At 36.6% G+C, this 22,808-nt stretch overlaps 1 protein-coding gene across 4 annotated transcripts in view; it reads right to left on the bottom strand.

The window, feature by feature from the left end:
* Positions 1–14,761, bottom strand: part of IL15 (interleukin 15) — a 28,344-nt gene extending 13,583 nt beyond the window's left edge. Inside the window, exon 1 of one of the 4 annotated variants that reach the window (XR_009156310.1) lies at positions 14,375–14,688. The gene's annotated coding sequence lies outside the window, so the exon portion shown is untranslated. Of the gene's footprint in view, positions 1–2,771; positions 2,810–14,374 lie in introns of those variants that run through there. The other 3 variants (XM_058193087.1, XM_058193088.1, XM_058193090.1) reach the window with 3 other exon arrangements.
* Between the last annotated feature and the right edge of the window lie 8,047 nt (positions 14,762–22,808).

Genomic DNA, 22,808 nt, shown 5'->3' on the forward strand with positions numbered 1-22,808 from the left:
TGTAATCTTGACTTCACAGGCTGAATCAATAGATTCTAAGATAAACTTTGCAATATATTTTAATATAATTTTTATTCAGAATTTTAATTACAATAGTGGAAAATAATAAAACTAAACTGAGAGAAAAACAATAGAATAAAAAAAAGGAATAAAAGGTTCAGAAAAAATAAAAGAAAACAAAGGGATATCATAAAGGGAGAAAGAGAATTATATAAAGAAGTGATTTCCAACCTTCATCATACCAAATACCAACAATTTAATAACTCTTCATTCGCTCTAAAGTTAAACAAGCAACTTTTCATCCTACATCCCATCTGTTGTCTATAAGCAAATCTATAACGTCAATTTTTTAATCCGTGTCAACAAATCTCTATTAAAATATGTTGCTAAGTGAGACAGTTGTTAAGTGAATTTTGCCTGATTTCATGACATTTCTTGCCATAGTAGTTGAGTGAATCACTGCAGTTGTTAAGTTAGTAACATGGTTGTTAAGTGACTCTGGCTTTTCCACTGATTTTGTTTGTCGGAAGGTCACAAAAGGCCTGTACCACAAAAGGTACATGGCCCCAGGATATTTCAATCATAAGTATGAGTCAGTTGCCAAGTATGTGAATTTTGATCACATGACCTTGGGGATGCTACAAAGTTGTAACTGTGAAAACCCGGTTATAAGTCACCTTTTTCAGTGCTTTTTGTAACTTTGAACAGTAACTAAATGAACTGTTGTAAGTTAAGGACTACTTGTAAATGATTTTAAAATATTGTAAATGCCCGTATGCAAAAACTTTACAAACACAAATTGCCATATTACATACAATCTAGGGGCTATTTGTTCTGAGTCATATAAATTATTACCTGCTAACATATGGCCAGATAGATTCCATCGCTGCGTACTAAATGTACTAGTGAAGACAATTGTGTAAGTCTTTGAGAATGTCTGAAAAACTAATGAAGTTCCAGAACATTAGAAGAGAACAAATGTAACTTTCAAAAAGGAGTATGAATCGGGAAACCACACCTATCACCTTGACATGTAGTTTGAGCAAGATCCTTGATTTATAAATGATTAAGCAATGCATTTGTGTGCGCTACAATGGGTTTCTACAATTAACCAGAATCAATCTGAGTTTGTTGCACAAAAATCATGCTACTCTAATCTTACCTCCTTCATTACTACTTTAGGACAGCAGGGAATTAGAGGGTAGGGACCTAGCAGAAACTTAGTATACCAAAGTATACTAAGCCTTGATGATATCCTCTTCAATAAAATAGTAAACTATAGATTATATTACTGTATTATTATCTGGACTTACATTTCACAAGAAGTCATCAAAGAGTGCTATTAATAACTTTACTTCTGCAAGGAAGTAAACTGCCATTGAGTTCTGCTCTGGCCCTGTGCTGGTCAACAGATTTTTTAAAAACTAATGACTTAGTAGAGTGAGTTGAGGAGACGCTTTTGTAGATGATTCAAAATTGGGAGGAACAGCTAATTTTTCTGATGAAAGAGCAAAGATTAAAGAAGAGCTAATGAGATTTCAACAGTGAGCTGAAACCAGCAGAATGAAACTTTAACAGGAAAAATATAAAGTTTTGCACCTGAGCCGGAAACATGTTAGATACAAGTACAGGATGGGAAAGGCCTGCTTGGTAATATGTATAAAAGAATCTGGATGTGTGGGTTATCTTCAAGTTAAACATGAGCCGCTGGTGTGATATGGGTGCTAAAAAGGCAAATGATATCACTCGGAGTATTAGTAAGAACAGAACCTTTGCTGATGATGTCAAACTTTTCAACACCACTGACAATACATCCACAATTCAAAAGGACCTTGATCATCTAACTGCTTGGTCTAAAATTTGGCAGCTACAAATCTCAACCAGTAAATGCTCAGTCTTGCATATTGGAAGAAAGAACCCAATCACAAAGTACATGCTTGATGGACATTGCCTCGCAGATGACCCCCACCCTGTCAAAGACCTTGGAGTTTTTATATCTAACGATTTAAGTTCCAAAGCCCACTGCAACTATATAGCTAAGAAGGCTCTAAGAGTTGTTAACTTAATTTTACGTAGCTTCTTTTCAAAAAACACCACGCTACTGACCAGAGCATATAAAACATTTGTTAGGCCAATTCTTGATTACTGCTCTCCTGTCTGGAACCCATACCATATATCTGACATCAACATAGTTGAGCATGTCCAAAGGTATTTTACGAGAAGAATTCTCCACTCCTCCAAAACTAATAAAATACCTTATTCCACCAGACTTGATATCTTGGGTCTAGAAAACTTGGAACTTCGTCAAGATCTGGGTTTAGCATATAAAATCATCCGTTGTAATGTCCTTCCTGTCAATGACTTTTTTAGTTTCAATAACAATATCACAAGAACTACCAACAGATTTAAACTCAATGTCAACCGCTCCAGTTTAGATTGCAGAAAACACGATTTCTGTAACAGAATTGTATATACTTGGAATGCATTACCTGACTGTGGTTTCTTCTCATAACCCCAAAGGCTTTACTCAAAAACTGTCCACGGTTGACCTCACCACTTTCCTAAGAGGACTCTAAGGGGCGTGCATAAGAGCACAAACGTGCCTACCGTTCCTGTCCTACTGTTTCTTCCCCTATGTATATATATGTTTTTAGTACCTCGTTTCTCCTCATATATACGTTCATATATTATATAACCCTTTATGCAACACTTGTATATATATATATTGTTATATTGTTATGACAAATAAATAAATAAATAAATAAATAAACCTGTAAAGTAAATGTCCCTACTGTAGTCCATTCTGATCTTTCTTTTTTTTTCTTTTTTGAATAATTTTTATTTCCATTTTCCAACATCATATTTATGTACAAACTATTATCCATCATTAATCATTAATTTTTATTTATAACTGATTCAGGCCTGCCCGATTGCCACTTCCTTTCTACACAACCTCCCTTTCTACCCTCTACTACTTTCCCTCTCTACCCTCTACTACTTTCCCATCCTTCATCTCCTTCACTTTACTACTTCCTCTCCTCCTTCTCCACTCCTCCCTTCTTCCACCCTTCTTCCACCCTATCTAACCTTCTTATTCCCCTCCTCCTTCTCTACTCTTTCCTACCTACTTTCTTCCCTCCTTCTACTCCTCTCTCCTTTTCTTCCTGAAATGGCAGTCGAGCATCCCCAATATCATTTTAATTTTTATTTTTTTTTTAAATTTCATATCTTCAAAAATTACTGTACATTAATAATCAATCCATGTATCATTTCCCCCCCTTCCCCCCCCCCTCCCCCTTCCCCCCCCCCAGACTTCCCAGAGCAAATACCGGGTATTATAACCAACAATCACAAGCTAAAGTATGCAAAATATACATAACCTCCCACCTTTAAAAATTTAAAACTTTAGATCCCCTCACATTAAGAATAAAAAGATAGGAAAGAATAATAAAAAAAAGAAAAGAAAAGAAGCAATACCAACTTCACATATTACTTCTTCTTACAATCCATTTTTAAAATTAATCCATCTTCTCAAATTCAATTTTTTTTTTCCACTTGTATATTCCTTCAAATTTCATAAGTCCATTTCTCAAATTACAGTCCATCTTCTTGAACTCAAATTTTTATCACTTATATATTTCTTCAGTTGCCATAACATTTAATGTCCGTTCTTCTTACAGTCCATTTTAAAAATTAGTCCATCTTCTAAAGTTCAATTTTTTTTTTCACCCACTTATATATTCCTTCAAATTTCATAAGTCCATTTCTTAAATTACAATCCAGCTTCTCAAATTCAAATTTTCATCACTTATATATTTCTTCAATTGTCGTAAGATTTAATATCCAATCTTCCAATACTACTCCATCAATCAAATATCGTTTCAAATAAAATCTCTCAAATATAATATTTCCAGCTTAACTTCATAACTTTTACTATCTATAAACGTATCAATTAAAATCCCAGTTTGAAGTATTGTCCAGTTCCAGGTGCTATAAAGAAAGTGGCAAATTGGAGCATAATCAGAGCAAGCCCAGTACATGGTGAAAGACCCAAAAAACTAATTCTATGACAGTTACAATATCTGAGTATGTTAAATATATAGAAAAATAACTATGTATGTTAAATATATGATAATAAATTATTTTCAGTATTTTGTTAGAAATCATGGCTGCCAATGGATAGCAGGAAGCAGAAGGGATTTCCTTTTGCAAGAGTTTGTCTTAGAATTATCTGTAGTTACATAACCAAAGATGTATTTTTTTAAAAAAAGCCTACACTTAGTGTTTGATTTTTTGGGATAGTACAGGTTGTGAGGATTGGTCATAAAGTTACTTTTTCATCACTGTCATAATTGTGACCTGCACTAAATGAGGCAGTCATTAAACTTACAAATATTCAATCAAAGTTGTGATGGCACTGAATGAATGATGGTTATGACCAGGCCTCAGAATTTGGGCCATCCATAGTCACATGATCGCAATCTGAGCACTTGGCAACTGACTCACTCTTATGAGTGGGTATATAATTCTGCGGGATCAGAATGGCAGTTTGGGATCAGTGCTCTCTGTATATCTGCTGACAATAACGCCACATTAAGTTCAAGCCTCTGGTGGCTCAACAGGCTAATGCAGCCTGTTATTAACAGCAACTGCCTGCAATATTGCCGGTTCAAGTCCCACCAGGCCCAAGGTTGACTCAGCCTTCCATCCTTTATAAGGTAGGTAAAATGAGGACCCAGATTGTTGGGGGGCAATAAGTTGACTTTGTATATAGTATACAAATGGATGAAGACTATTGCCTGACATAGTGTAAGCCGCCCTGAGTCTTCGGAGAAGGGCGGGATATAAATGCAAATTAAAAAAAAAAATTACCTTATACCCAAGTTGCAAGTCTAAGCACACTTATGTGGGAATAATTTCTATCAAAGAAATTTTCTCTTTGACGTTAGACATTTTGTTTCTCTTTACAAAATGTCTAACGTTAACCCTGCCAACTTTTGGATTAATTAAAGATAATAAAGCATTTTAAAATGCATGCTCAAAACACAAAGGAGAAACAAAACCTACAATTTGTTATAGATCCTCATTTTCTCAAATATATGACACTTGGCAGCTAGAATTAATTTAATCCTAATGGGTATTTCTTCACAAGAAACAACAGCTTTTCGTGTATGTTAAGTAAATCCTTTATTTTACAGTGGACTAAATTACTCCTCGTGCATTATATTAAGATTCATAAGCAACATATTTGAGACAAAAGAAGCCATAAGGGACATCTGGTGTCATTTCATGAAACCATTTTTGATTGCTAAAAAACAGCTTGTGTAATTTCTTTCCATTGTTTTATGTTTTTATACTGCTAATAAACATAGCAATTGTTGCCTCTGTCCGATAAACACTTCAAAAAATACTACCGGCCTGCTTTTAGCACATAAAATAAAAGCAGAAATTCAATTTGCAGCACATTTTTTGTGGCTAACATACACCAAGAAATTTGTGAAAATCACTTGTCAGGAGGAAATAGATATATTTATCTATATATTTATCTATCATCCATCTTGACAGCTTATTACCAGCAAGTAATAGGCTCGTGTGCCATTACAAACCATTGTCCTATATTTGATGTTACCAAAGATTCAGGTACATTTCCAATGACAGCAGAATGACTGCTTAAAGGTGGTGATTTATAATGACTATAATAGCAACAACCTCCACTTGAATAGCTCAACAGTTACTTGCAGTGCAAAATGTAGGAAACACTAATAACAAAGCACTGCTTTTGACCAAGGCACTACTGTAACAATCCCTAAGGTTTTTCCTGATTCCCTGATTTCTTATTTTACCCTATGGCTATCATTAAGTGTTGTACCTTATGATTCTTGATGAACGTATCTTTTCTTTTACATACACTGAGAGCTTATGCACCAAGACAAATTCCTTGTGTGTCCAATCATACTTGGCCAATAAAAATTCTATTCTATTCTATTCTATTTTGTACTTAATTCTATACAATTATCTCTATTCACATTGGACATTGCAATAATGTCCAATCAGAAACCCTTAAAGTGAATACAGAAGAACTAATTTATTTTTGAATAAAATGTTTGACTAGCCCATGCTATAAAGCTTATTTAACATAAATTAACTAAAAATGAGGTCAACTTGATTTTTTATTTTTTAGATTTTTCAATGTACATATTTGTTTTAACATTGGGGAGGTTTTCATTTTGTATTAACTTTTCTTTTTTCTTTTAATCTTGTATCTGGTTATTTTCCTTTCTCTTTATATAATAAAAGCATTTTAAAAAATACAAGAGAGATTATTTAAAATTTACCTGCATTAACCCAAAAATTGAAAAGACGATCCAAAGGACTGCAAATGTTGTTCCATATTAATTTTGCAGGTATGTATGCTAACCTGGTTTGTTTCAGTAAGCCCACTTTTTATGGTTTAGAACAGGGTTTCTCAACGTTGGCAGTTCAAACTCCCACAATTCCAAAATATAGTGAGTGTGCTAAAATGGTATCAGTATTACAGATAATAGAGGGACGCGGTGGCTCAGGGGCTAGGATGTTGAGTTTGTTGATCGAAAGGTCAGCAGCTCAGTGGTTCGAATCCCTAGTGCTGCCGTGTTACGGGGTGAGCTCCCGTTACTTGTCCCAGCTTCTGCCAACCTAGCAGTTTCGAAAGCACGTAAAAATGCAAGTAGAAAAAATAGGGACCACCTTTGGTGGGACGGTAACAGCGTTCCGTGTGTCTTTGGCGTTGAGTCATGCCAGTCACATGACCATGGTGACTTCTTCAGACAGCGCTGGCTCTTCGGCTTTGAAACAGAGATGAACACCGCCCCCTAGAGTTGGCAACAACTAGCACGTATGTGCGAGGGGAACCTTTACCCTTACCTTATTACAGATAATATAAAGTGTTTCTATATTTCATTGCTGTATCTTCAAAGGAATAATGTTGCAGTGAGCAATGAGTGAGAGTGTCACCTAGTGAGCTTTTTTTTTTCTTTGTACACTTGCATGTGATGAGTCACTTCTTTTCTTGGGTACCAAGTGGAAAATAGTTGCCAAATGATACCAGAATTACTCAAATAAGTGAACCTGGCACAACTTTTTCCAGGACTCAGAAGGTAAATACATCAAGGTAGGTTTTCACAGACAACATCAGTCCAATGAGGATGAACTTCTCAACAAGAGCATTTCTGATGTTTCAACTAGCAATTGGCTTGCATCTTTAGAACTGAAGGTGATCTGTTCTGTGTCATACTTCTTGGAAGTTCACAGGCATCTGACCAGGAACCAAACCCGCACCTTAGTCACAAACAATTTGGTCACAATTCCTTCTTCTTGACCTGTGAATTGTAGCTCTGAAGATGCTATATTCCTTGACCATCCACATTTCAAGCTTTTTTGGGTCCTAGAAATTTAAATACTTCTCAAATTTGCTTGCAATCCCCTTGCCATGGCTTCAACCCATGGTTTGATGATTGCCACGTAAGAATATACATAAACTAGTTTAAATCAAATGATATGAACCCTAGAACAGTATTACTTTTGCTTAATAAAACTGACCCCTTTACTAACTTTATCAGAACCTCTGGAAAGCATAAAACTATTCAGCTGTATAGAGCTGTTGAGCCTCTTTATTTTGTAAAATAATGATGTTTGTTTTTCAATAGTTTTATTTAAACATGAAAACCAACTATATTCCATTTATTCCCAACAGAGGTTTAGAGCAGTGACTATAAAACTTTACTCTAAAACAAACAAGCATAAAATACAAATCAACTGCAGAGAAATACAAAATATGTTAATTAAAAATATTTAAATATTAAAACACCCATTGATTAAAAAAGCAGACATCTGAAGATCTAAATGTTCTAAAATGTTTTTACTTTAAAGCTAGAAAGGAGGAAAGAAGATACAACTCCTTTAAAAAAAACAAACTAAATTTTTTAATTAATCAAACCTTCTGTTTGATTAATACTGTGATTTCTTTTAATCCAACATTTAAGACTTTATAATATTCCCACCAAAGAAGGAATAACGTCCTCTTTTAAAATTACAATCTGTCTAGCCCCTAATATTTCTGTATTATAAGTCAGGGGTCCCCAACTTCTGGTCTGCAAAGTGATACCGGTTTACAACCAGTTAGGAACCAGTTCAGGCAAGTGAGTGAAACTTCATCTGCGCATGCACGGGATCTAGGTAGGATGTGAAACTATTTCCCCTGCCCCTTCCAACCGCTACCACTGTGAAAAAAATAGTTTTCCTGAAAACTGGTCCCTGGTAAACGGAGAGAAAAAAAGGTTGGGGGAAGCTGTTATTGGTGATATCTCATAGACATTAAATATCACCAGTATAAAATAGTAAGATGTAATTCCTACACTGAACAAATGAAAAATACGCTACAACAAGATCATCACACTTCATCATTCTACCTCTTGCCTAAATGTGATTTCCAAACCTCTTTTAGACATAATGCATGGTTATCTTTAATTACTTCCAAGAAAACAAATAAATAAAATGTGATGCACAAAATAGTTGAGCATTACTTTCACAAAATCAGACAATGGGCAGTTGAAAGATTCGATTAACCATTTAATTCCTAAAAATGAATGTATCTGAAACCTAAATAGCTACAGCACTTTATAGCCTAATTGTTCTTCTCTTTGCATCTCATGTTGTGCTATTTTTCCTAAATATATAACTGTTGAGAAAGTAGTGTTTATCATGTCATTTTAGTTCACAAACAAATTGACAAAAGTTAGGTATCCTGCATTTAAAAAATGTTTTAAAAACTATTTTTGTAAAGTGATATTTTGTTTTATTTTATAATCTCAGTACTATCTCTGATCAGCTCTAGGGCATGGAATTGTACATCCATTATATATTTTGTGAGAGCACAGAATTTCTTTATCTGAAGCAAAGTATTATTTGCATCAGGTAAAAGGAATGAAGAAAGGAGAAAATAAGTTAAACAATTCAAGAGATCCCATTGTGGACTTTCATCCTTTTTGGCCCAGAAATAAAAGGTGACACTGAATTATGTAACAAGATATCAAACAGGCAGTTTTCCAGTGCAGAAGTTTGGCTTTTTCTATCTTTCTATCCATAACATAATGAAACTCTAAAAGTTTAATGTACTGTACATTTTAAATTCCTCCAGTTTCCTATTGGACTACCATGCAGTTTAACAGAAGAAATACAATCTGAAAAAATAACTTAGTTTATTTATGTCAAATTTCCCCCCACCCCCACCCCGTTTGTGAAATTTTTTGAAAAGTCAGCTAAATGCTTTACTTCAATAATAAAATTCCTTGTGGATTCCATTAGATTAAAATACACTTATTAAAAATTTAATTAACCTATTAACTGGGAAGAGTCCAAAGGTATTTTTATGTCTTCACAATAATGGAAAAATGTATAATATTAAACAAGTACAGTACCTACATCAAGGCTATGAAATTTTGTTAATGCATTCATAAAGTTTTATACAATCCTATACTTCCACATAACAATAATTCCAAACTTTTCTCAGCACATTCACTATAGTAGGATATATTTTTCTTCCAAACAATTAACTGAAAAATCTATTGAAAAGTAAGAAGTGGACAAGAGTTTGGAAGAGCAGAAGAATGTCAAGCATAAATAATGTTGAAGATTAGCCAATTTGAGAAGGGTGGGTTCACAATGCAGGCCTAGTTAAATTCCAGTTATCACTTCTGAATCATCTCTGCCTTGTTTTTCTCTGTTTCTATTTTTTCTTATCATTCCAGCGAAGCTAATTTTTCTCTGTTCACCATGCCATCCTATTTTTTCTTCCTGTGTATTTGTCTGAGTGCAAGTGATTTGTGCAAATGTGTGAGAGACTGCTTGATACACAGAGTTAGGGAATCAACTAAAAATAGTTCTCAACTTACAAGCACAATTGAGCCCAAAATTTATGTTGCTGAGAACAGGTTTGTTTTCCCCCACTTTTACAACTTTTCTTGCCACACGTATTAAGTGAATCATTGCATTTGTTAAATTAGTAACATGGTTGTTAAATGAATCTGGTTCTCCATTGACTTTGCTTGTCACAAGGTTGTAAAAGGTGATCACATGATCCCAGGACACAAACGTCACAACTGTGAGTCAGTAATCAAACATTTGAATTGAAATCATGTGACCATGGGGATGCTGTAAAGGTCATAAGTGTGAAAAATGGTCATAAATCACTTTTTTTTATTGAAAAAGTTTTTACAAAAATTTTCACTCCCCCCTTTCTCACCCCTACTCCATCCCCTCCCCCCTCCCTCCAAAACCATCCTCCTCCCTCCCCCCCACCGACTTCCCAGAAAAAACACAAGGTATAGTTCAAAAGAAAAAACAATCATTCGCTAAATTTTCCCTAACACAAATTATAATCCTCCCCTTCTTCTCAAATCCTAACTTCCCATACATAATCCCATACAAATCAAAGATAAATACATCCTAATCATTCAAAAGCAATCTGATATCTCTTAACCTGATATCTATTTTGCGTATATTCAATCCATTTTTTCCATTCAGTTAGATATTTTTCTTGTGTAGTGTCTTTCAAAAAAGCTGAGATTTTAGCCATATCAGCCAAATTAGCAACTTTCAATATCCATTCTTCTATTGTAGGTAACTCTTTTTTCTTCCAGTATTGTCCTATCAGTAGTCTTGCCGCTGTTATTAAATTTAAAATCAACTTAGTCTCAATTACTGTACAGTCCGTAATAATTCCCAGTAAGAAAAATTGCGGTAGGAACTTTATCTTCTTTTTCAAAACATTTTGTATAATCCACCAGATCCTTATCCAAAAAGCCTTAATCTTCTTACAAGTCCACCAAATATAAAAATATGTAGCATCATCACAATTACATCTCCAACATTTCGCTTGCATATCTGGATACATACATGATAATTTCTTAGGGTCTAAGTGCCACCTATAAAACATTTTATAAGTCACTTTTTTCAGTGCCATTGTAACTTCAAACGGTCACTATGTGAACTGCTTTAAATTGAGGACGTGGTGTCCTATTATAATTACTATTAATATTTTGCCCTGTCATGCCCTTTTTTGAAGCACAGTCTTTAACAAGTAGATGTGCACACATCCATATATGTATTCATGTGTGACATATACAAACATTTTATTGGGTGGGTAATCTCAAGGATTAAAAAAAGGATTAAAGCTATGGTAAATCTAGACAGCGTACTAAAAAGCAGAGACATCACCCTGCCAACAAAAGTGCATATAGTTTAGGAAAATAATGGAATGTGCTGAAATGAGTAAACTGACATTTGAAATAAGAGAACAGGAAGAAAAGCAACACTGTAAGATATGGGATATATTTTATCAATGGCTAGAAGGGAAGATATGTTAGTAAAGATTGGAGAAAAAATACTATTAATTGAAATATTAATATGAATGGTGTAGAACGATATAATTAATGATGTTACCAGATAAAATATTCACCAGCGGATATGCATATGGAATGAGAAAAATAAAGGTTATAGCCATTGGTTAATTTAAAGTTCTGGATACAAGAGGGTGACGATATAAATTTAGATAAATTAAGGATATTTGTAAATTGTGAAGGCACAAGAGATTTGTAACCATCCCGCCAATACACAATATTGGGATTGAAAATGTTTTCATGTTTATGTGTCTTGTTTTAAAAGAAAATTAAAAAAATTGTATTAAAAAAAAAGTGTGCATAGTCAAGGCTATAGTTTTCCCAGTTGCAATGTATGGCTGTGAAAGGCTGACCACCAAAGAATTGAGGCCTTTGAACTCTAATGCTGGAGAAGATTCCTGCAAGTCCCTTGGACTGCAAAGCGATCAAACCAGTCAGTCCTAGAGGAGATCAACTCTGACTGCTCTTTAGAAGGCCAGATCCTGAAGATGAAACCGAAATACTTTGAACACCTAATGAGAAGGAAGGACTCACTGGAGAAATGCCTAATGCTGGGAAAGATTGAGGGCAAAAGAAGAAAGGAACAATAGAGAACGAGGTGGCTGGATGGAGTCACTGAAGTAGTAGGCATGAGCTTAAATGGACTCCAGAGGATGGTAGAGGATAGGAAGGCCTGGAGGAACGTTGTCCATGGGGTCACGATGGGTCAGACACGACTTCGCAACTAACAAAAAAATCTCAAGGATAGGCTGGGAATATGCTTATCTATATATGTTTTTCTTCTTCTTGCTTTTTCTTTCTTCAGGGTCATTTTCCTTTTAGGATAAATAGAATATGTACACATTTATATATTATAACAACCACATATCTGTGTCCATTATATTTATATATGTGTCCAAGAATAATGTTGTAAGAGCCAATCTGGGTCGGTCACTGGGACCAGAAGTTTTGTTCTCTGAGCTTTCAGAGTCATACTGGATCCCATCTGCAGGGAACTTCTCTGTGTACTTTGGGCTGTTCTGTGTATAGTATTTAGATGGTGCCTGTTGTGTGTAGCTTTTAAGATGTAGATTGAGGAGTTGATGGCTGGCTATTAAGTGGTTGGCTGTTGTTTCCTTGTGCTGCTAAGCCCTCACCTCCTAAGAACTTGATAAGCTGGGGGTAAATCAGCACTCCTGTTGATTAAGGAGGGGCCTGTTTTTCTCAGGTTTGAATCACTTTCCTGGCTGTTTTTATGCCAGCTGATCCAAAAACCTCATTATGTATTGTCTTCTAGACTACTTATTAACTGGGGAAGTTTAACTACATTTAGTAATGCTCCGTTCAAGCTTAAAGGTCAGAGAAACCTCTACTCATGCCCAAAATAACCACCTGGGATAACCTCTACTCATGCCCAAAATAACCACCTGGGATAACCTCTACTCATGCATAAAATAACCACCTGTACATTGGGAGAATTGCAACAATACACGAGCACACAATAGATTTAAGCTTAATGTTAACAACTCCAATCTTGATTGCAGAAAATATGACTTCAGTAACAGAGCTGTTAATGCCTGGAATGCACTACCAGACTCTGTGGCCTCTTTCCAAAATCCCCAAAGCTTCAACCAAAAACTGTCTACTATTGACCTCACCCCATTCCTAAGAGGTCTGTAAGGGGTGTGCATAAGAGCACAAGCGTGCCTACCGTTCCCGTCCTATTGTTTCCTTTCATTATATCCAATTAATATAGTTATTATATACTCATGCTTATATATGTGCTTACATATTGTAGTTATTTCATGCTTATGCGTATATATACTGTGTGACAAAATAAATAATTAAGTAAGTAAGATAGCTGACTTCAACAATGCTAGCTGAGAAATTCTGGGAGTTGAAGTCCACACAACTTAACTTGTCAAAGCTGAGAAACACTGAGCTAAGAGCACAGAACTTGGCAAGCATCAGCAGGGCCTTTTCTGCAATGGCTCCACTGATTGCTAATCTCCAAAAAGACCCTCAGAATTCATGCATTAATCTTTTCTTCAGTTGTTTCTATTGGGACAGGATTCTTAAAAAGAATTATTGCATAATTATTGCTTCAAACATTCCTTGAGAGAGATCAAAAATAATACACAGTGCAACATTCCACATCTATGGAATTAATCCCTATATTTTAATTTATATTTTATAACTGTAATTTACCTAATCACATTTTATGGCTACGAAAAATATTTTTAAGCCTGAATTTTGAATTCATCATCTGCTTGTTCTTATTATACAATAGCTGTCACTAAGGTACCACATATTTACTCAAAGTGAACCATTCAGTATTATTAAATATCTGTGAGTTGCAATTTTATTTAAAACATTAAAAAGCCAGCTCTGTTTAAATTAGGAAAACCAAGCAGTGATATCTGGTCAGTAACCCAATTCCAACCTACTAGCTGCATCGTTGCCAGTTGTGCTTTCTTTTAAAAAGCACAACTTACTTTTTGAAAGTCACCGACCAGACAGAAACTTTACCACTGGAAACAGGGAATGTCAAAATCAGCAGAAATAGAGGTGGGGGCGCGACAACAGAAGCGGCACTCTCCGAACACAGCCGCCCTAATGAGAATTTAGCGTATTTATTATAATTTAGAAATGCTGGCAAGGCTTGAGCGGAAAAGAGGGGAGGGAAAAAGAGAAGGAAAAAGAGGCAACAGATAACAAATTAGCAGGATTGCACGGCGGCTTGATTTTTTAACAAGAAGATTCAAGCAAAGGCTTGGAAACGCCGATCAATTATAGTGCCTATTTGCTCCACATAAGGGAGGCGACAATATCCCATGGGAACTTCCTGCAAGAGATCGCCTGACCCACACCAGCCATGCCTCCCGTCCCACTCCTTTCGCTGGCTGGAGGCCGCTGCACCAAGGGGACACGCGGGAGGGGAAAAAAACAGAAGGAGATACCTGTCAAGCAACAAGCACGCAGCAACCTCGGCGTCTCGCGGGCGAGTCCACAGCTGCGCGCTCGCCCGCGAGAAGGCATAAAAAGGGAAGGAAAGGCAGGAAGGAGACGACCGGACCCAACCCTGTTTGGGCCGCCGGTTTCCACGCAAGCGAGTCCCCTGGCGCAGGGTGGGGAAGGGCTTTGTTGAAAAGGTCCGAAACGCGGAGAATCGGGAGGTGCCACGTGCCGCTGCATAATAAATCCCACCAAGTCCGCCCAAAGTTTCAAAAAAAAAAAGAAAGAAAAGAAAGGAAAAAAAGTTGCTGCGGGTATTTAATATAGAACGCGTCGAAAACTTTCGCAATGCCTTCCTTCCCCTCTCCCCCACACTGCCTCCTTGGGGAAATATTTTGCCAGTTGAAGAATGCAATTGCCGCAAGGCCGGGCTGTCGCAGGGAAGCAAAGGCTGCTCCGATCGGAAGCAAAAAGAAGGACCTGCAGCCCCTTGGCCCCCCTCTCCCTGCCGGCGGTGCAGCGAGAACAGCCAAGCTCACCCTCGATGACAGCTAATTGGGCGGGAGGGGGAGTGTGCTACGGCAAAAAGCTGCAGAGTCAGTCGATCCCACAACTCACAACTGAGTAAATTATAAAGCACAAAGTTTAATCCTATTTAATTTTTAATCATATCAAATTTAAGTATAAAGCGGCCTTACCTACTTTTTTTATCCTGGGCCTGCTAAATTCTGGTCCCTGGTGATACAATGAGTTAAATGCATTCTGGACTGGATTGGGCAATTTGTGTCATGGACATAGTCATTTTAAATTCCATAAAATACCATCCAAACAATTTCTCATCCTTTCCTTTTTCTGTCAGGAAGAACTGGACAAAGCATAGGTAATGCCGTCCTCTTGGACGTCACTTGTTCGAGGCAATAAAAAAATCCTCTTAAGACTCTAGAGCAGTCTTGCTCAATTGTGGCAACTTGAAGATGGATGGACTTCAATTCCAAGAATTCCAAGGGAATTGACATCCATACATCTTCAAACTGTCACCATTAAGAAAGATGGCTCTGGAGAAAGAGGCATGCAGAAGAAGCTAACTGCCACCCAACCTGCTCATTCTCTTGTCACTCACTTGTCTGATAGCAAAGATGCTCAGTTCAATCATGCTGTTGAGAGAAAAAGTTCAGACAACCAATTAAATGGTGATTCGCTGTCCTTTAAGCCAGGGGTTCCCAAACCATGGTCTGTAGCCAATGGTGGGTTTCAAAAACTTTTATTACTGGTTCTGTGGGTGTGGCTTGGTGGGCGTGCCATGGCTTGGTGGGCGTGGCTTGGTGGGTGTGGCAGGGGAGGGATACTGTAAAATCCCCATTTCCTCCCAATCAGCTGGGACTTGGGAGGCAGAGAATAGATGGGGGTGGGGCCAGTCAGAATTTTTACTACTGGTTCTCTGAACTACTCAAAATTTCTGCTACCGGTTCTCCAGAACTGGACAGAACCTGCTGAAACCCACCTCTTGTCTGTGGCATGTCAGGAACCGGGCCAAGCAAACAAGCAAAGCCCTATCTGTGGGATGCAGGCAGCATGGGAAACCACACCTCCTCTGGTCCACGGAAAAACCTCTCCATGGACCTAGCCTCTGCAGCCCAAAAGGTTGGAAGCCCCTGCTTTATGCCATATCTAGCACACTGAAATAGCCAAGTTTCAAAAGAGTATTACTGGTATCTCTTGTAAGTGCTGTAAAACGATAGGTTCTGCGGTTGAGGTGCTTTCCAGTTTCAGCTGTGATTTTGTTGTTTTTTTCTTTAAAACATATTACCTAGCAAATATTAGCAATAAAAGAGGAATAAAATATAGGTCAATAAAAGAAGGAAAGCATGGCTAAAGACTGATTTAAGGTTTTCCACAACTGCCCGTCGCCATCACCACATAGCTATACTACAAAGGGATTCATGGGTACACATAGATTGCAAAAGGCCGCATGCAGGCTGACATGCACACCTGCAAAGCTCAGGTGCATGTTGTGAGGAGGTGCATGGCTTATGTGCTGATTGATTGATCTGAGTTCCTGTTCTGTGTTTTGCTGTTTGAGTGCCCCCTAACTAGAATGTTACATTTGCAGAAATATAACAAGAACACCTATGCAACTGTTCCTGAATGACAAATGCATATGTTCCCTCTGCTCGACCCTTAGATGGGCTTCTGAAGATAAAATGTAAAAGGTGTCTGGGTGTTATCAAAAACCAAAAGCCACAGTCACAAATACTGTGAGACAAGATAGAGTGAACTATTTAAAATCAACAAACTGTTTAACAAAATGGTTTCAAATACACAGAAAAATTTGTTTTATCTTTTTGCCTGGAAATCGCCAACTAACAAATTCTTTTTACTAGTGTGTTGTACTTAGTACATTGTGATGACAACAATTTTAGCCTATGTGATTACACTCTGACATTGTTAAAATGAGAAAAAACAAAGCTCCTGAATTAAGTAACTTTGTTTTTTCCTTTGGTTTTATATAATTTAGTACTATGTTTTGTAATAATGCAATGTTACCATTCAATTGTGCACAAAACAAATATCATGCTTTATCACTCTATTAGTAACATTCAGATATGTTTTTTGTATTATATCTACCAATGTGCAGTATTCTTTTTAGAAGAGAATATTTTTGTTCAGGGTTGAAGATCTCACAGTATTCTGTTTAAAATATGGATTGGAAAAACATATGTTGGAAGAAACATCCATCTGGTTCAGTTCCAAGTGGGGGAAAAGACACTGGAAACATGGAGACTGCTTGGAAAGATGTTTTAATGGTGGTCAGGATCACATGGCTTGAGTTCCTGAACAGAAAAGGGACGAGATGCTGAGTGTGCCCTGGCTTTATGCTTTCTCTGAGCTTTGAACTTCCTGGGGCACAGGAAGAGTATCCTGATTGGTTGTCAGACTCCCAGGGGGTGGGGGTCTTAGCTAGCCTTGCTGGCTGATGTAATCTTCCCAGGTGCCATGTGGTGAGTTTCTGTTGCTAGATGAGTGTTGCAGATGAAGGTCCCATTGACAAAGGTGGAGAGAATGAGTTTCTGTCTCTGGCTCATTGACAAAGGTGGGAGGAGGCAGGAAGCTGCAGGGAGCTGCTTTGTCCTTAGAACATGTTTCTCCATTTCTCATCCAGGGAAATATAATATTCTGTCCTTTTTAATATTTCCTAAGATATTCCATTCTTCTAGGAGGGGGGTGGGTGCTAACTTCCTACACATAGATAATCTTTTTTACTGACTAAACTGTATTGATTGCTTTTTATCACAGTGGCAAGAGATAAAAAATTCAGAACTGAAATCTCAACTGAAAAAAAACTGAACTTTATCAAAACCCCCCCCCAAAGGAATAAAAGTGACTTATCTGTTACTTATTGACTACTGCTAACAAGAAACAAGTTTTCTTCTATAAATTAATACTTAATAGGTTAAACTGTGCTTTCTTTTTAATAGTATAATAATATATATTCTAATATATGTGTGTCACTAGTAAAAATAGTAAGAATTTTTAAATAGAAAGTATTTAAACTGAATGCAAGACTCAGTATTATGCTAGGGATACTATTTGTGGTAGCACCTGCAATCATCCATTAAATTCACTTACATTTACTTAATGACATGAAGATCTGCTTCCTAGTTGCATTAGGGACACATAATAACCATCAAAATACCACTAACCACAGCAAGGTGCTTATTTAAAATATAAATTATTTTGATGCATTTACCATCTATGAAATAACTCTAATATATGCAAATTTCATTTCCAGTGATCACAGTCTATTTAGCAAGATATAAACAATTACTATCACTAATGAGCAACTAAATTACAATTTAGATATTTAAGTACAATGACAGACAAAGCAAATGGCTTACAAAAGCCAAATTCTATCCTGAATTAAACACTAACCTAAATTTACAAGCAAACCTATTTGTTAAATACAGTGTAACCATCTTGATTAAAATGGAAAAATTAAGGCAATAATACCCAATTTTTAACAGTTTAAGGGTGTGGGAAATAATTTATGACATCAATAATATTAAGGCATTTAATTTTTTCAGACAGAACGTAAGAGATTGCCTGGATGTCTAAAATAGGCAATACTAGTTTTTATCATAAATTAAGTTGGAACAGAAAACCAAGAAAGCAAACAATATCATTTTTCCTTCTTCCTGTACAGTTGCAAAACATGATGTAAAGATAAGTGCATGGCAGAAAGAAAATGGAAACTTGTCTGATCTTGAGAGTTTATCGTGCTAAATTTTCCAATAACATGAATAATACACTCCACTTCCATAAATTAATTCTGGCTTAGTAAAGGTTAATTGTTTTTAACCAAGGGGTTTGGGGTTTTTTGGGGGTAGTTACTTACGTTTGAACTTTCTGCTTCTCTTGGTCTTGACAATGTTTAGCTCAACCTGTTAACTGCTTTTTCTTCTTTTTTCTTGGGATGTGTGTCTCTGTGTGTGTGTGTTAAAGGCGTGAGGGGAATTTATTGCTCTTTCTTTTCTTTCAGCACTCAGCCAGGGTACATGTCAAATGTTAAACTTAATTGACCACTTTTTCCTCCTTTTGTACACTCTTTTTTTCTTTTTTTGTTACTGTTAGGGTTGAATATACAATATGTTTTGCTTCATTTTGTTTGTTTAACTGTTCCAAATTTTATTTTTTATGATAAAACAATAAATTTAAAATAAACGAAGAAAAAAATTCTATGTTGCCCACGGTCTGTTTCTGTGTGATGGTAGATGTAACTATTTTGGGATGTGTGGAACAGTCTGTCCTTCTTTATATTTCCTTCTTGATCAGATACTGTAGGGATATGGAAAACAGCTTAGAGAGAATATATTTGAAAATGTTAACTTTTGCCTGTCCCGACTGGATGGTGACATTATATTTCTGATGTTGCAAATATTTGTTTACATTGTATGCCACTCACAGATCCATTACAATGAACCAGTGTAGAAATGCTACAAATACATAAACCAATAAATACAACGTAGTACATTTACCCTAATTTTTAAAATATTGAAAAGTTCTAGAGTGCAATGCCTTTCCTAGAACTGGTTTCCTTTTAAGATCATCAGTACCAATTGATTTAAAATAGTACAAGAGAAAAGAAACAAAACAGATACGTTAAAAAGGTAGTTTAATTATTTCACACATTTTAAATCATATATTGATTAAAAAGCTGAAGAATGCTGTAACATATTTGTTTTTTTATTTAATTTGAAGCAGTACAGTCATTCTACATGTTGTTGTTCAATCATGCCCAGCTCTCTACAACCCCATGGACCAGAGCACTCCAGGCCCTCCTATCCTCTAGCATCTCCCCAGGTCTGCCCAAACCCCTGCCCACTGCATTGACAACACTCTCTAACAATCTCATTCTCTGCCATCTTTTTGCCTTCAATCTTTTCAACATCAGGCTCTTTTCCATTGAGTCCTTTCTTCTCATTCTCAAAGTATTTGAGCTTCAGCTTTGGTATCTATCCTTCCAAAGAATAGCCAGGGTTTAATTTCCTTTAGGATTGGCTGATTTGATCTCCTTGCAGTCAAAGGGACTCTCAAGAGTCTTCTCTAACACCACAATTTGAAAGCATCAATTCTTCAATGCTCAGCTTTCCTTGTGGTCCATTTTCACAGCCATACATTACTATTGGAAAAAGTATAGCTTTGACTATATCATGTCAGGAAGGTGATGTCTCTGCTTTTTAATATGTTGTCTAGGTTTGCCATAGCTTTCCTCCAAGGAGTAAGTATATTTTCATGTCATAGCTGCAGTTGCTGGCTGCAACGATCTTGGAGCCCAAGAAAGTATCATTTGTCACTGCTTCCATTTCTTCCCCTTCTGTTTGCCACAGCCTAATGGGACCAGATTCCATGAACTTAGGTTTTTTTTTAATGTTGAGTTTCAAGCCAGCTTTCACCCTTGTCATTCTACATAAATATCCTCAAGTCAAAAGTCATGTTATCCAAAAAATACCCTAATCCATGGGTGTCAAACTCGTGGCGTCATATTGCCGTCACGTGACATATCGTGATTTTTTTTCCTTTCGCAGAGATGGGGTGGGCATGGCCTATGAGTGATGCATCCAGGCTGCGGGGCACCAGTTTGACACCCCCTGCCCTAATCGAAAGACTCCCTCCAAAGTATAGTTCATATTCCTGCTATTCACCAATGCCTTGTTCTGTCTTTGTTCATTAATATGATACATAAATTTTCACATCATCATTTTCCCTCCATTGTTGTTAGTTGCGAAGTTGTGTCTGACCCATCGTGACCCCATGGACAACGTTCCTCCAGGCCTTCCTATCCTCTACCATCCTCTGAGTCCATTTAAGCTCATGCCTACTGCTTCAGTGACTCCAGCCAGCCAGCTCAGTCTCTGTCGTCCCATTCTTCTTTTGCCCTCAATCTTTCCAAGCATTAGGGTCTTCTCCAGTGAGTCCTTCCTTCTCATAAGTGGCCAATGTATTTCAGTTTCATCTTCAGGATCTGGCCTTCTAAAGAGCAGTCAGGGTTAATCTCCTCTAGGACTGGCTTGTTTGGTCGCCTTGCAGTCCAAGGGACTCACAGGAGTCTCCTCCAGTACCATAGTTCAAAGGCCTCAATTCTTTGGCACTCAGCCTTTCTTATGGTCCAATTTTCTTTCATTCTGTACCATACTATAAATTTTTATAAACCAGTTGTAGTTTGTAATTGATTTTTTTATCATCATCATTTTTGCCAGCCTAAAAATAAGCAGCCATGAATTCATAATGTATCTCTGAAGTTGATTGATAGGGGAATCTCAAAATCTATTGTTAAAGAGTTCTGTGTCTTGCTGCAGCTCATGCAAAATCTACTTCTGTCTGCAGCCTGACACACACTGATTTTTATCCCAAACAAGTTCTTATTTTTATTTATTTATTTATTACACAGTATATATAAGCATAAGCATGAAATAACTAAACAATATATAAGTATATATGTAAGCATGAGTATATAATAACTATATTAATTAAATATAGTTAATTAGATATAACTAAAGGAAACAACAGGACAGGAACGGTAGGCACACTTGTGCTCTTATACATGCACCTTACAGACCTCTTAGGAATGGGGTGAGGTCAATAGTAAACAGTTTTTGGTTGAAGCTTTGGGGATTTTGGGAAGAGACGACAGAATCAGGTAGTGTATTCCAAGTATTAACAACTCTATTACTGAAGTCATATTTTCTACAATCAAGATTGGAGCGGTTAACATTAAGCTTAAATCTATTGTTGCAATTGAAGCTGAAGTAGTCTTCGACAGGAAGGACATTGTAATAGATGATTCTATGAGTTAAACTCAGGTCATGTCAAAGGCGGCATAGTTCTAAATTTTCTAAACCCAGGATTTCAAGTCTGGTGGCATAAGGTATTTTGTTGTATTCAGAAGAGTGGAGAACTCTTCTTGTAAAATATTTCTGGACAGGTTCAATTGTATTGATGTCAGAAATGTGGTATGGGTTCCAGACAGTCGAGCTGTATTCAAGAATTGGTCTAGCAAATGTTTTATATGCTCTGGTTAATAGTGTAGTGTTTTTGGAGAAGAAGCTACGCAAGATTAGGTTTACAACTCTTAAAGCTTTTTTTGCGATGTAGTTGCAGTGGGCTTTGGCACTTAGCTCATTTGATATGAAAACTCCAAGGTCTTTAACACGGTGGGGGGGGTCATCTGTAAGGTAATGTCCGTCAAGCTTGTATTTAGTGTTTAGGTTCTTTTTTCCAATATGTAAGACAGATCATTTGCTGGTTGAGATTTGGAGTTGCCAAGTTTTAGACCATTCAGATACAAAGTCTTGCTTGATGTCTTCTGCATCCCAGTTGCGTGGAAGGAACACAGACAACCTGATTAGTGAATCTAATTATCTTAGATTTGCAGTCACAGTCCTCATCCCCTTTTTTTTGTCTGATTTGGTTTTTGTCTGCTTATTTAAGCAACATTTATTCTTCCTGAATAATATAGCGGTGAAACAAAGAGCAAGGTTAAGAGAAGGAATACTGCAAACTTTTCAAAAGAAGTAAATAAGATAATCTGTCACTTATCTTCGATTCGACTGCAGCTATCTTTTTTTATGTGATAAAACATTTATTTTTTTTAAAAAAAATCCTATTGTCTAACAATCCTGAATAACTGCACTATTTATTATGTATCAATCATCAGGAAAAAGTTATCGATACAAAATCCTTTCTGTTTCTGACGCATAAAAGATCAATGAATAGATGACCCAATTGAAAGACTGCCTGCTTATGCTGGCATTGATATAACTCGATTCTCAGTGTGTTAAAGCAAACAACTAGCACTATAATTGCTGCACATGATGTTCTTCAGCAAAAATACACTATAAACAATTTCTTTACCTTAAGAGAAGAGAAGGCATTGAAGTATAT

This window comes from Ahaetulla prasina, chromosome 8 (assembly GCF_028640845.1).
Source record: "Ahaetulla prasina isolate Xishuangbanna chromosome 8, ASM2864084v1, whole genome shotgun sequence".
Lineage (NCBI taxonomy): Eukaryota > Metazoa > Chordata > Lepidosauria > Squamata > Colubridae > Ahaetulla > Ahaetulla prasina.